The sequence below is a fragment of the Taurulus bubalis genome (genome assembly GCF_910589615.1).
Source record: "Taurulus bubalis genome assembly, chromosome: 7".
NCBI lineage: Eukaryota > Metazoa > Chordata > Actinopteri > Perciformes > Cottidae > Taurulus > Taurulus bubalis.
In genome coordinates, this window is record NC_136595.1 from 26,453,050 (window position 1) to 26,465,390 (window position 12,341).

Here is a 12,341-nt window from a genome sequence, read left to right on the forward strand (position 1 = left end):
CATCTTATTTATTTTATATTTATTATTTATATTTATTTATTTAAGTAGTTATTTATAATGGAATCCTATTTCCACCAGATATTTGGGCTTCATATAAATATTTCTAATAGATTCACACAGGTGCTAATAGAAGAAATGACAGCAACGTTTAAATGAAAAAGGATTTTGAGCAGAGATGGACGTACATATGTGTAATTTGAGAGGGAAATATTGTACTTTTTTACTGCACTTTATTTATCTGACAGCTTTATTTAATTTACTAATTAAGATTTGTGTGCTGAAAATGAAATATGAAGAGTTTGACTATCAGAGCAATTTTTTTTAAATAATCGTTTTCATGGCTCCAACTTCTCAAACGTGAAGATTTGTTGATTTTCCATTTAATTATTTTAATGTCTTTTCTTTATATATAATACTATAATAATAATTCTGAGGTTTGGACTATTAGTTTCACTTGGGGCTCTATTGTGACAGCGTTCCTCACTATTTTCAAAACTTTTACACACCAATCAATCAATCAATCAATTACTGGGGGGAAATAATCAGCAGAATAAATGATAATTAAAAATAGTGTTAGTTAATAGTTAAACATGTTTAAAAAAAATAAGTTAAATCCTGCTATTACATTAATGCATGAGTAATAAAACATGGAATGATTTAATATACAATAGTACAACAGTCACAGGGGACATTTAGTTACTTGTAATACTTTAAGTTTATTTCACTAGTTGTACTTTTTCTTTACCATTTCCATGCAGGACTTGTACTTATAACAGAGTTTTTTTACAGTGTGCTAATGCTACTTTTACTTGAGTGAAGGATCTGAATACTTCCTCCACTACAGCGTGCCTCAAATTAATGCTAATTGGTGTCTAATTGGTTCACTATCACCCTCAAAAATATTATAAATTGAGGTTAACCGCTAATAAGAAAAGAAATTAATAAATAAAAAGACATCCGGCCGACTTGTTTGATTTCCTTTCCGACACCTCACCGGTTGGCATGGCAACCTCATATATTCAGGAGTCAAAGAATGTGATAAACAGCAGGGGGCGACTGATGCCTACAAATGAGGCAGGGACACACACACACACACACACACTCACACACTCACACACACTCACACACTCACACACTCACACACTCTCACACACACGCACATGATTTCAGTCTCGCAGGTTGTCATTAGCAACCGAACCGTGACCTTTCTCTTCCACAGACGCTGTGATATAATGAGTCAGACAGGAGTTACTGAGAGGAAACCTTCTCGGTTTGTTCAGATGTAGATAAAGAGGCAGGTTGATTTATTATTTATTATTTATTTAACCAAGTCGGTGTTTTGTTTTTTTTAACGAGCAAACATCCTCTGAGGAAACGTTGAGCAGGTTGAGGAAGATGACTGAGAATCATTTTATATATATATAGAAGCTTGTTTAATGTGAGGGGAAGACATCCTGTGAGTCATTATGACGAGAAACTACTCGAAATAATGATTTAGTGTCTCAAAATAATAATTTAGTATCTCAAAATAATGATTTAGTGTCTTAAAATAATGACTTAGTATCTCAAAATAATGATTTATATCTCAAAATAATGACTTAGCATCTCAAAATAATGACTTAGTATCTCAAAATAATGATTTATATCTCAAAATAATGATTTAGTATCTCAAAATAATGATTTGATATCTCAAAATAATGATTTATATCTCAAAATAATGATTTATATCTCAAAATAATGACTTAGCATCTCAAAATAATGACTTAGCATCTCAAAATAATGATTTATATCTCAAAATAATGATTTATGTCTCAAAATAATGACTTAGCATCTCAAAATAATGATTCAGCATTTCAAAATAATGATTTGATATCTCAAAATAATGACTTTATATCTCAAACTAATGATTTTATATCTCAAAATAATTGCCCCGTTATGCTAACAGCGCTCTCTCTTCCCCAGGCGCTAGGCTGCTGAAATAAGGGAGATGCTCTATACGTGTGACCTTTAATTGATCTTTTCAATCACTCGGCTTCCATTTCCTTGTTAATTAATCTCTGCAGTTTCCCAGATAGAAGATGATTTAATATCCTGTCCCGCATCCCCTCTCGGCCCAGTGAGTGAGTCTCTCCTGAAGCAATTTAACATCTCAAACTCTGATTTATGGTGCGATCCCGGGCAGTTTATTGGCGGTCTTTGCAACAATGACTTCATAACAGCAGAGTGAAATATTGCCCTGCACGCTGTTGGTTTGAACTATTCCTCCCACTCCACTTTGAATGATGTGGAATCCACAGTGGTGAGTCCTCTCCTGTGATGATATTCCCCAAAATGAATGTTTGCCCACTGATGAGTCGTCTAGAAGAAGAAGAAGCTGCAGAAAGTGGAGCGTTGAGAACTTTAAATAAACGGAAAGTTTGCATGTTTTAACACATCATTTCTTTTTGATTATACTTTTCAATCAGGATGATTTTGAGCAAAAGTTTTAAAAAAGGAGAATTTCTTTCTGCAGAGACATTTTCTTGACAGTAAGTTTCCCTTCAGTCGTCATTCTGTCGTCTTCTCTTCCAGCTGATGTGAAACACACATCACATCACATCCCAGCCTCTCATCGCTCGGCTGCAGTTACCAGGCAACATGATCGCATAAAAGGAGCGAGGGAGGAGAGGAGAACATGTGTGGGTAGAGGAGAAAGATGCGTGAAAATAATAAAAAGGAAAAGGATGCAGGCGGTCCACAGCAATGTGCAGATTGTGTCACACAAAACCTCCCGGAGCACAGATCCTCTCCTCTTCCTTCCGGGGAGAAGGAGGATCCTCCGAGAGAGAAGGTCGTAAAACACCGACACAGTTAATACACTCGCCTGATACAAGCATTTCATCCTATTTATATCCTTTTTTAAATTATTTTTATTGTTAATAATAATAATAATAATAATGCATTTAATTTATATAGCGCTTTTCTTAATACTCAAAGTCACTTTACACAACATTTACAATGTCCTAAAAACTATGCAATAAAACAAATAGAATAATAAAACAGATACAAATAAATAAGAGCACACAGTCATACATTAAAAGCAGTTCTGAAGAGGTGAGTTTTAATATTTTTATTACTATATAAAAAATGGCATTTTTATTTATTTTACCTACAATTAACATTATGATTTACTTATTTTTTGTTATTATTAATGCTTTTATTATTATTTTGTGTTGTATGAACTTACTTATCAACATCATAATTAATAAGTGTTGTAATTATTATTTATTATTATTATCATTTATTTTACTTATAATTAACATGATTATTTACTTGTTTTTATTTATTAATATTAATAATATTATTTTGAATTTGACTAATTTCGCCTTGTTATTATTGTTTTTATTATAATTAATTGTATTCTTCTTCTTATTACGATTATTATTATTATTATTACTGTTGACTGAACTTACTTAATACTTATCAACATTATCATTCCCATTTATTTACATGCATATCATATTTCTCTCTCCTCAACCATACGTGCACATTCCTCTGGTCACAGTTATTATGATATGAATGTATACTTTCATACATTCATATATATATACATAAGATATATACATCTTTAACAAATTAAAAGTCTGTTCATACATCGTTTTTGTGTGTATTTTATTTAAACTTTTTGTCTGTATCCCGTTTGTACTAAATTAAAATAAATAAATAATAATTCCATCCGGAATACGCCTCGGTAATTAAACATCTCCACAAGCTGCGAGTCTGCATCACTCCGGAGATGACTCATGAAGGCAGACCATAATAACCATAACGATGAGACGAGATGCAATTTCATGTAATTACAACCACGGCGACAAGAAAAAGGTCAGGAGGGAGCTCTTCAGCGAGGTCGTCATGGAAACTGTCTCCCCGATGGAGTCACCTGGTGGCCCGGAAGTCAGAGCCAGACACAGGTGTGTGAGGCCGCCACCGGCAGGGAGCAGCGACCTGCACGCCGCCAGGATAACTAGAAGGAAGTGAACCCTCATGCATTTCATTAAAAAAATATAGAACAAATTTAGGAATTTTCTGATTCTATTAGTTATTCTGAAAGTTTTTTTTGCCGTAATAATGATTCATTAAGTGGCTATTTATCCATAAAAAAATCTACTAATACACTCACTAATACACGTGACTTCATGTGTTAATTGTCTATGAGAGAAAATCTTATTTCAAGCAGTATAATAATGAATTACAATTAAACACAATAATAACATTGTTTAAAGGGTCACTGCATGGTAGTAATTGATGGTGAATGCTATTAGATCCATAAAACACACATTTCTGACATGGACGCACACACACACACACACACACACAGATGCAAACATAATAATTATTGAATCTAAAATGCTGCACAGTGAGTCGTCTATGTGCATAATAATAACTGCACATAACTGCAGGTGCACTGCGGAGGAGCTGCAGCCTCAATGTAACGCCTCCTCTTGCTAAAGTTCCATCATCCCCGTAAACACATGGATTCTTTTATTTATTTATATTTTTATTTACATTTCCTCCTCGTTAAATGGTCATAATCCTCCATGAGGACGCGGAGGGGAGAGAGGGAGGAGAGAGGGAATGAATGAACTGAGTTAGTGTCATCTCTCAGTCTGGGAGAGGAGCCAATGTATCGACCACCTTAATCCCTTCATCCCTCTCTTCCTCCTCCTCATCCTCTCTAACCTCTCTGTCTGCATGCCGCCCCCTGGTTTCCACCTCTGTTCAATCTGCAGCTTTTTCTTTTGTTTTTTAAGATTAAGGTTGTGTAATACTTCACGTTTGGTGCTCAGAGGTTGGACGCTTTAGATTCAGATTCTACTGTTGCCGTGCAGGAATCACAGGGAAAAGACGGTTTGCGGGTCACGATGATTTATGAGTTTGGTCATTTATGAAGGCAAATAAAGATACATTCATGGGTTACGTCCCAAACACGCTGCCAGGGAAATCAACATGACAAACAGTGAAGCGGCAATGTGTGCACCAAGACAAGGGAGGACTTCAGTATCATGTATCAGCCCCTTCGCCATGGTAAATATTTTTGGGCCTTATGCATGTGACATTACAGCCAAAATAATAGCAATATTATGCCCATAGTCATCAATATTTTTGAGTTGAACACAAACAATCTAAAATATGGTAATTTCAAGTGACAATGCATACATATAAGGATAATGTATACTATGCAGCATTTTCCTAAAAAACTATAGACAATATAATATAATCCCTCTCAATCACCACATGTGACCCATAACGAGGGTGTGGCCGTCTCTTCAAGACACTCGTGGCGATATTTTCCGGATAATGGAAATTCACTAAGATCAACTTAAAGTGAGTCTTTTCTTATTGCGTTCGCAGTTTAAACACATGAAGCATAGACTTCTATACAACCAAAGGAGTCACCCCTTGGTGGTCCTTAGTAATATTCCGTTGTTACGTTACATTACGTTGTTACGTTGCATTACGTTGTTACGTTACATTAAGTTGTTACATTACGTTGTTACATTACGTTGTTACGTTACATTAAGTTGTTACGTTACATTACGTTGTTACGTTACATTAAGTTGTTACATTACGTTGTTACATTACATTGTTACGTTACATTATGTTGTTACGTTACGTTGTTACATTGTTACATTACATTGTTGCATTACGTTGATATATTACGTTGTTACATTGTTACATTACGTTGTTACGTTACGTTGTTACATTACGTTGTTACGCTACATTAAGTTGTTACATTACGTTGTTACATTACGTTGTTACGCTACATTAAGTTGTTACATTACGTTGTTACATTACGTTGTTTTGTTACATTATGTTGTTACATTACGTTGTTTTGTTACATTACGTTGTTACGTTACATTAAGTTGCTACATTACGTTGTTACGTTACATTAAGTTGTTACATTACGTTGTTACATTACGTTGTTTTGTTACATTACGTTGTTACGTTACATTAAGTTGTTACATTACGTTGTTACATTACGTTGTTTTGTTACATTACGTTGTTACGTTACATTAAGTTGTTACTCTACATTACGTTGTTACGTTACATTAAGTTGTTACGTTACGTTGTTACGTTACATTACGTTGCTACGTTACATTATGTTGTTACGTTGCGTTGTTACATTGTTACATTACATTGTTGCATTACGTTGATACGTTGTTACATTACATTGTTACATTATGTTGTTACGTTACGATGCTTTCTTTAAACTTTGCCGTAACCTGAAGATGTTTTTGTGGCCGAAAAACTAACCGATTGTTTTATAACGTTGACCACGTGTCATTGTACGTTTCTGTAAGCGTGATACAAAGATGATATAAAAAGTATCCGTGAAGCGTATTTTCGGTTTAATCGTATTGCGTGGTTTGCCGAAAAATCCGTTTCGTGGTAAACTTCAGCCGAGGATTAAACACCAAAATGACCGCATTAACCTCCAGCAGCACTTACACAGCTGCCGCTGAACAAATGGAGGTGATGTGATGACAATTAGGTGCATTGATCTGAGGCGGGGATAGACAGCTGAGGCTGGGTGAGATAATAGCCGGGGTACGAACAGCTTATGTCTACATTACAGATGGTTTATGAACGCATGGGTATCTGTTAATCTGACACTAGTTTCAGGGGGAGAATCAGCGCTAATCCCATGACTAGCCTGATTAGTCCACTCGCACGTGTGGACGAGCACAGGTAAACAAACTAAACGCACACAGACACAAATGCCAACAACACAGTGGCGGGTAAAGATGCACTGGCATGAAAAAAAAATCCATAAAAGACAGTAAATAGTTTAAAGAGATATTAAATGCGTAATCTTGCAACTGCACAAAATCAGACTTCAACGGGATGAAGTGATGGATTAGATGTCCGATACAAAAACACTGAGATTAGAACGGGGAGCGATGAAAGATAGATGATAAACAAATGTCTCATGATTGGTTTTCTTTATAAATTATATCATAATTTCAGTAAAGAGGTCTTTATTATGGATGATGTTAACATCAATTGGGAGGACAAATCATCGAGAAAGAATCTTAAACCGATCGCTGATAACTTTGACCTCGTGCAGCTGATCCGTGGGAACAACTAAATCCAGCAGGCCTCTAATTGATTTAATATTTAATAACAGCCTCTCAATATGGTAACTGGTCTTTATGACTCTGGTAGCTGGAAAACCAGCCAGAAAGCGTTTTAGGCCTTCTGTCACGGATCATGACTTTTAGAATCCCCCCAAAAAATAACAAAAAAACTGTAAACAGGCTGTTCAACAAATTAACTGTTGGGAATATAGACATTTTGGGAGACAGTCAAAAACTAATCATAATAATAAAACAGTTTATTCATGTGTCGCTTTTCAAAATTGTAGACAATGTAGTATGAGTGTCCTGAAGGATGTTTCTACTGATATTAACATTCTCTCTTCTTTTATTGTGTCTGCATGCTTTGTAAAGGGTAAATAATGCATAAGTTTGTTATTGTAATCTTATATATTCTTTTTTTTCTTTTTCGGGTGACTTTGTAACATCTGTCCAGGCGACCGCAGACGGAAAAATAGCCGATGCATTTCCGGGAATGTTTTATTAATGTGCACCGTTCTGACCAAATCAATCAATATAATAAATACATTAAAATAAATCAGAAGAGAAAGAAATCCAAAAGACCTTGGAGGCATCCCGCTGATATTACAGTAATGTTTCAAGTCACGGCGGCGAGACGAAGAAACGCAAAAATGCCAAGAGACTTTTAAGGAATAGTTCAACATGTTGTGGAATCAATGTGAAGATGGAGTATGGTCTGAGTTATTATGGACGCATGAGAACAACCAACAGAAACATCTAAGAAACACACTAATGTCATATTTTTAGTAATTCATGTAGTGCAGATTTCGTGTACCGTAGCTTTAGGTCCGCTGAGAGCCAAAATGCCCTAACTTTCTTCCTGGACCTTGGACGCCTCTGGTTCCACAACAGAGCGGCTCTGCTCAAGCAGATGCACCAAAACATACCAAGCAAGGCTGTGTGGAATATTGTTTAATCCATAAGTAAGTCATATTTCAGTGTTTTGGCTGCAATGTGGTTGATATCCTGCTGAGGCTTTGTCTCACAAGGGACTTGGCAGTATTGGCGGATTCCGTATGCCGTAAGTTTTCCAGAAAGGTGCGCTAATCATGTGTAGCATCAAGCTAGGGATATGAAAATTGATTTTTCCATAACTTGGGGAGCTCTCTCGAGTCAGTTTCGAGTCCTCTCCAGTCATATTTATAATTTATGTTAATATTTATGGTTGAATTGTATTATAAACATTTATAATTGACTCATATTCTCTTGTAAGGCCAGGCTTTGCAGTTTTTTTTTGATATGTCACATCAGTGGCTTTGGTTTCGATTCATGGGAGTACGAGGACTTGGAGAGTGAAGAAGAATTCAGCCCCCAAAAATCTGGGGCTGCTAGCTGTGTTTGCATTGTTTTCATTACTCAAACTTTGTTCACCAATTCCATAAAAAAAATTCTACAAACGTTACAAAACACTTTTACACACCGTTTTCTTAAATTTGATTAATTTGCATGTCAATATGTATTGAGACTGAGTGTGTGTGTGTGTGTGTGTGTGTGTGTGTGTGTGTGTGTGTGTGTGTGTGTAGAGAGTGAAGGAGACAGATCCTCAGAGCGAGGGAGGGAGGGGAGTTAAGACGGGTCTTGAGGTGAGACGTGTAATCCTGTTGCTTGGAGCAGAGTTAGTGGGATTAGGACATGTATCTGTAGGATCAGGCCTCCGCCTCACGTACCAACCCTGTCTCCTAAAAAATACATTCCCCCAGAACTAATACGCATTTTCAATTACGTTGACTGGAAACGTATGTGCACTTTCATTACGTTTGAGTTTGATGTATTACAAATACGTCGATTATACACATATTTTTGTTTTATTGTTTTCACGTTTGTGGTTGACGTATTACAAATACGTTTATAATCGTGTGTTTGTGTTATTGTTTTCTTGAATTTCTAAACTCTGCGGAGGAAAAGAAAAGAGGCGGCGGTCAGACCGCTTGGCCGCCAGTGTGAAGCCGGTAACGGCCCCCGGTCGCACCGGGCCCGTTCTTCTCTGAGTCGGGTTGTTTGGGAATGCAGCAGTCCGGGCCGATACGTCCTCAACTCCCTCACTCTTTCCTTCCCTCTGTCCCTCCAAACCGGATCCGGTCTTGAGTTTCTCCCGTTCCGTGACCCCCACGTTGACCCCTGGGAGCCTCTCGGAGGGTAAAAGCTGGAGGCTGTGAAACCGGGCGTACGAGGTGACGGAGGGGTCGGCTTCCCACTTGGCAATGATGGGAGATGCTCCGGCTTCAAGGATCAAATTCGACCCAGATCACAGAGCCGCATTTTCGTTTTCACATGCAGATGGCTTCGGTTTTTATCAGTTGAAGTTTTTGAGATATCTGTTTTTTTCTGCAGTGACTCCAATATAATTAAAAAAATAAAAACCTGGCTACTCCGGATAATTCACAGGCCACTTATATCTCTCTACCTCCATATAAATATATTCAGACTTGTTTGCTTTCCTGCAGAGAAAGTCAGATGAGAAGTTTGATACCACTCTGGTTAGCTTAGTTTAGCATGAAGACAGGAAATAGCTAGCTTGGCTTTCTCCAGGTAAAAAGAAAAACAATCACAAATTAACCAAAATTAATCAAAACTTCCCAAAACTATTACCGCTGCTTTAAATCGTTCTCATATCGTCGCGTTTTCATTCAATTGTGACGCAAAACTTTCGAAAATGTCGCGAATCGGAAATGTGAATTATGCGCGCGGACAAATGACAGCAGATTTAGATTTTCTGAATTAGGATTTATTCCGAATAAAGCATTTTCTGATGAAGACACTTGGGATGTGCCGATAGTATTTTCGGAGCATTCTGTGGACGTGTAGACCGAGTACAGATGCAAAACCCCAACATTTCTGGTTTGGAAGGAAAAACAATTTTTAAAGATTATGAGACTTTGATAGCAACAGTTTTTTTGGGGGGGATAGGCGCGAAAAAATATCGCAACGCCAGCCTTTTCACGGCGGTTGAAGGAATGAAAGTCTGCAGGAGAGCGGCCCACCTGAACCTGGAGGAGCAGCAAGATGCATCCGAGTGTGGACACACGTGTAGAGGGGGGTGCAGATGCAGGAGGGCCGGTGGCGCTATGGCATGAAGCATGAGGTAAGTTCCTCTGTGTCTCTGCCCTCTCTTTGTCCCGCAGCCTCATGGGAGGCCCTGTTGGTTTAGCGGCTAAGCTTCCCTCCGGAAACACAAACGATGGACAGATAGAGAGGTTAAAGCAGAGAGAGAGAGAGAGAAGGGACAGGAAACTGAAAGAAGAGAGCATAGAAACCCTTATTATAGTTGGTCATATTTTCCTCATTCCCTTCATTTAAATTCTCGGCTCGTTCCTAATTTTTTGTTCAACCGCTAAAACTATTTTTTTTTAAGTCCCGCTGTTTTTCCACGACTCAGAGTGTCTGGCGTCCTTAAAGGTTTTTGTATACGGTCCAAATCAGATTTGCGTCGGCACTATTTAACTCACTGATTCCTGAGCGAGACGCTATTAAGACACAGAGAGACTCCGGATTAACGAGTTTAGCTTTTAAGGAGCATCGAGAAACGCTGATCGGGCGAGAAAATCATCTGTTTCAGGGAAGAAGAACTCCTGAAGCACTGATAAAAAAGAGTTTATTTGCTTGATAAGCGACACAAACTGAGACATTGGGGCACAATTATTGAAAACCACAAACTCACACTTCTTTTATTACAAATAACTAAACACAGTTGTCGACATTAGACGCATCATTCAAAAGTAAAAGCCGCTTTTGGGCCCTTTTTTTTCATGGTAGACACAAATTAAATGCAACCATGACATGACTTAGCGAGTGACGTAGTATTTAATATCCCCAGAAATACCTCTTATGTTTTGGGGGGTGGGACGGGGGATGGTAAATGGTAAATGGGCTTGTACTTGTGGGCTTTTTCCAGTCTTTCGTCCACTTAAAGCGCTTTTACGCTTAAAATGAGAGGTTTTCTAAAGATGGTGCTCAGAGACACTACCACTTTAGTCCACAGGGGGCGCCAGAACCAACACAACATGAAAGTTCTACTAGTAGCTTTGAGTAAAAAAGTACTATTAGTACAGCAAGTGTTATATTATTATTAATACAATGTATTATTGGATATATAATCACCTAATGCCAGTTTTTAATGTATCGTATGTTTAGGTACTTTATACAATACTAACGTAATGGTTAAGCATTATATGCTTATATTAAGCATTATATTATATTTCAAAGGCTCATCATATCCAGTACATTAGTATTTAGTTCCATGACACCACTGCTGAAGCTCAGATGGATATAACATGAACTCATTTAAGGGAATAAGCCTCTACTTCCTGGTTTTATTCCGGTATATTTAGTGGACACCAGGCTCAGGTCAGTAGCTGTGAGTGTCCACCGTGAGGTGAGGCAGTACGGAGAATGTGTATGTGTGTGTGTGTGTGTGTGTGTGTGTGTGTGTGTGTGTGTGTGCGTGTGTGTGTGTGTGTGTGTGTGTGTGTGTGTGTGTGTGTGTGTGTGTGTAAAACCTGGACCAACTTTTGCTTGGAACTTTGCTCCAAGAATCAATATGAGGCATTGGAGTGAGAGGATTTTTCAGTGTGTGACAACACACACAAAGACACACACAAATACCATCATCAAACACTTCCACTGCCCGTCATAAACACACACACACACACACACACACACAAAAACACACACACACACACACACACACACACACACACACACAGACAGGGTTAATTGTTTTCTGCTACTTTCCTGATTTTATTAATTCTATCAGTGTCATTATTACTGAATCAATATCATAATCAGGTTTATTTGCTAAGCAAATAACAGTCAAGTTGCCAGTAATTTAGTGCAACTAAAACAAATAATCACTGGATGGTTAAAAACTCTTTATAACAACACACACTCAAGGCGCTAGACAAAAAGAAAAGGTTTCCATCATTGTGACATCATCATACATGTTGACCTCCTGACCTTTGGCAGCTTTGTGTGTTTAGTGTACAAAGTGATCAACGATCCGACTCCTCCCCCATCAAAAGAGTTCATATCGCTCAGAGGACGACGGGGACGACCCACAAAGGTGACGGCCTGAGTTTCGCCTTCACAATAAGAGCCTTCACAATAAGAGCCCAGTTAAATAAGAGAGCGCTGCAGCCGTACTGACTTCAAATCAACCCGGTCAGGTGCCTCATCAAACACGCTGTT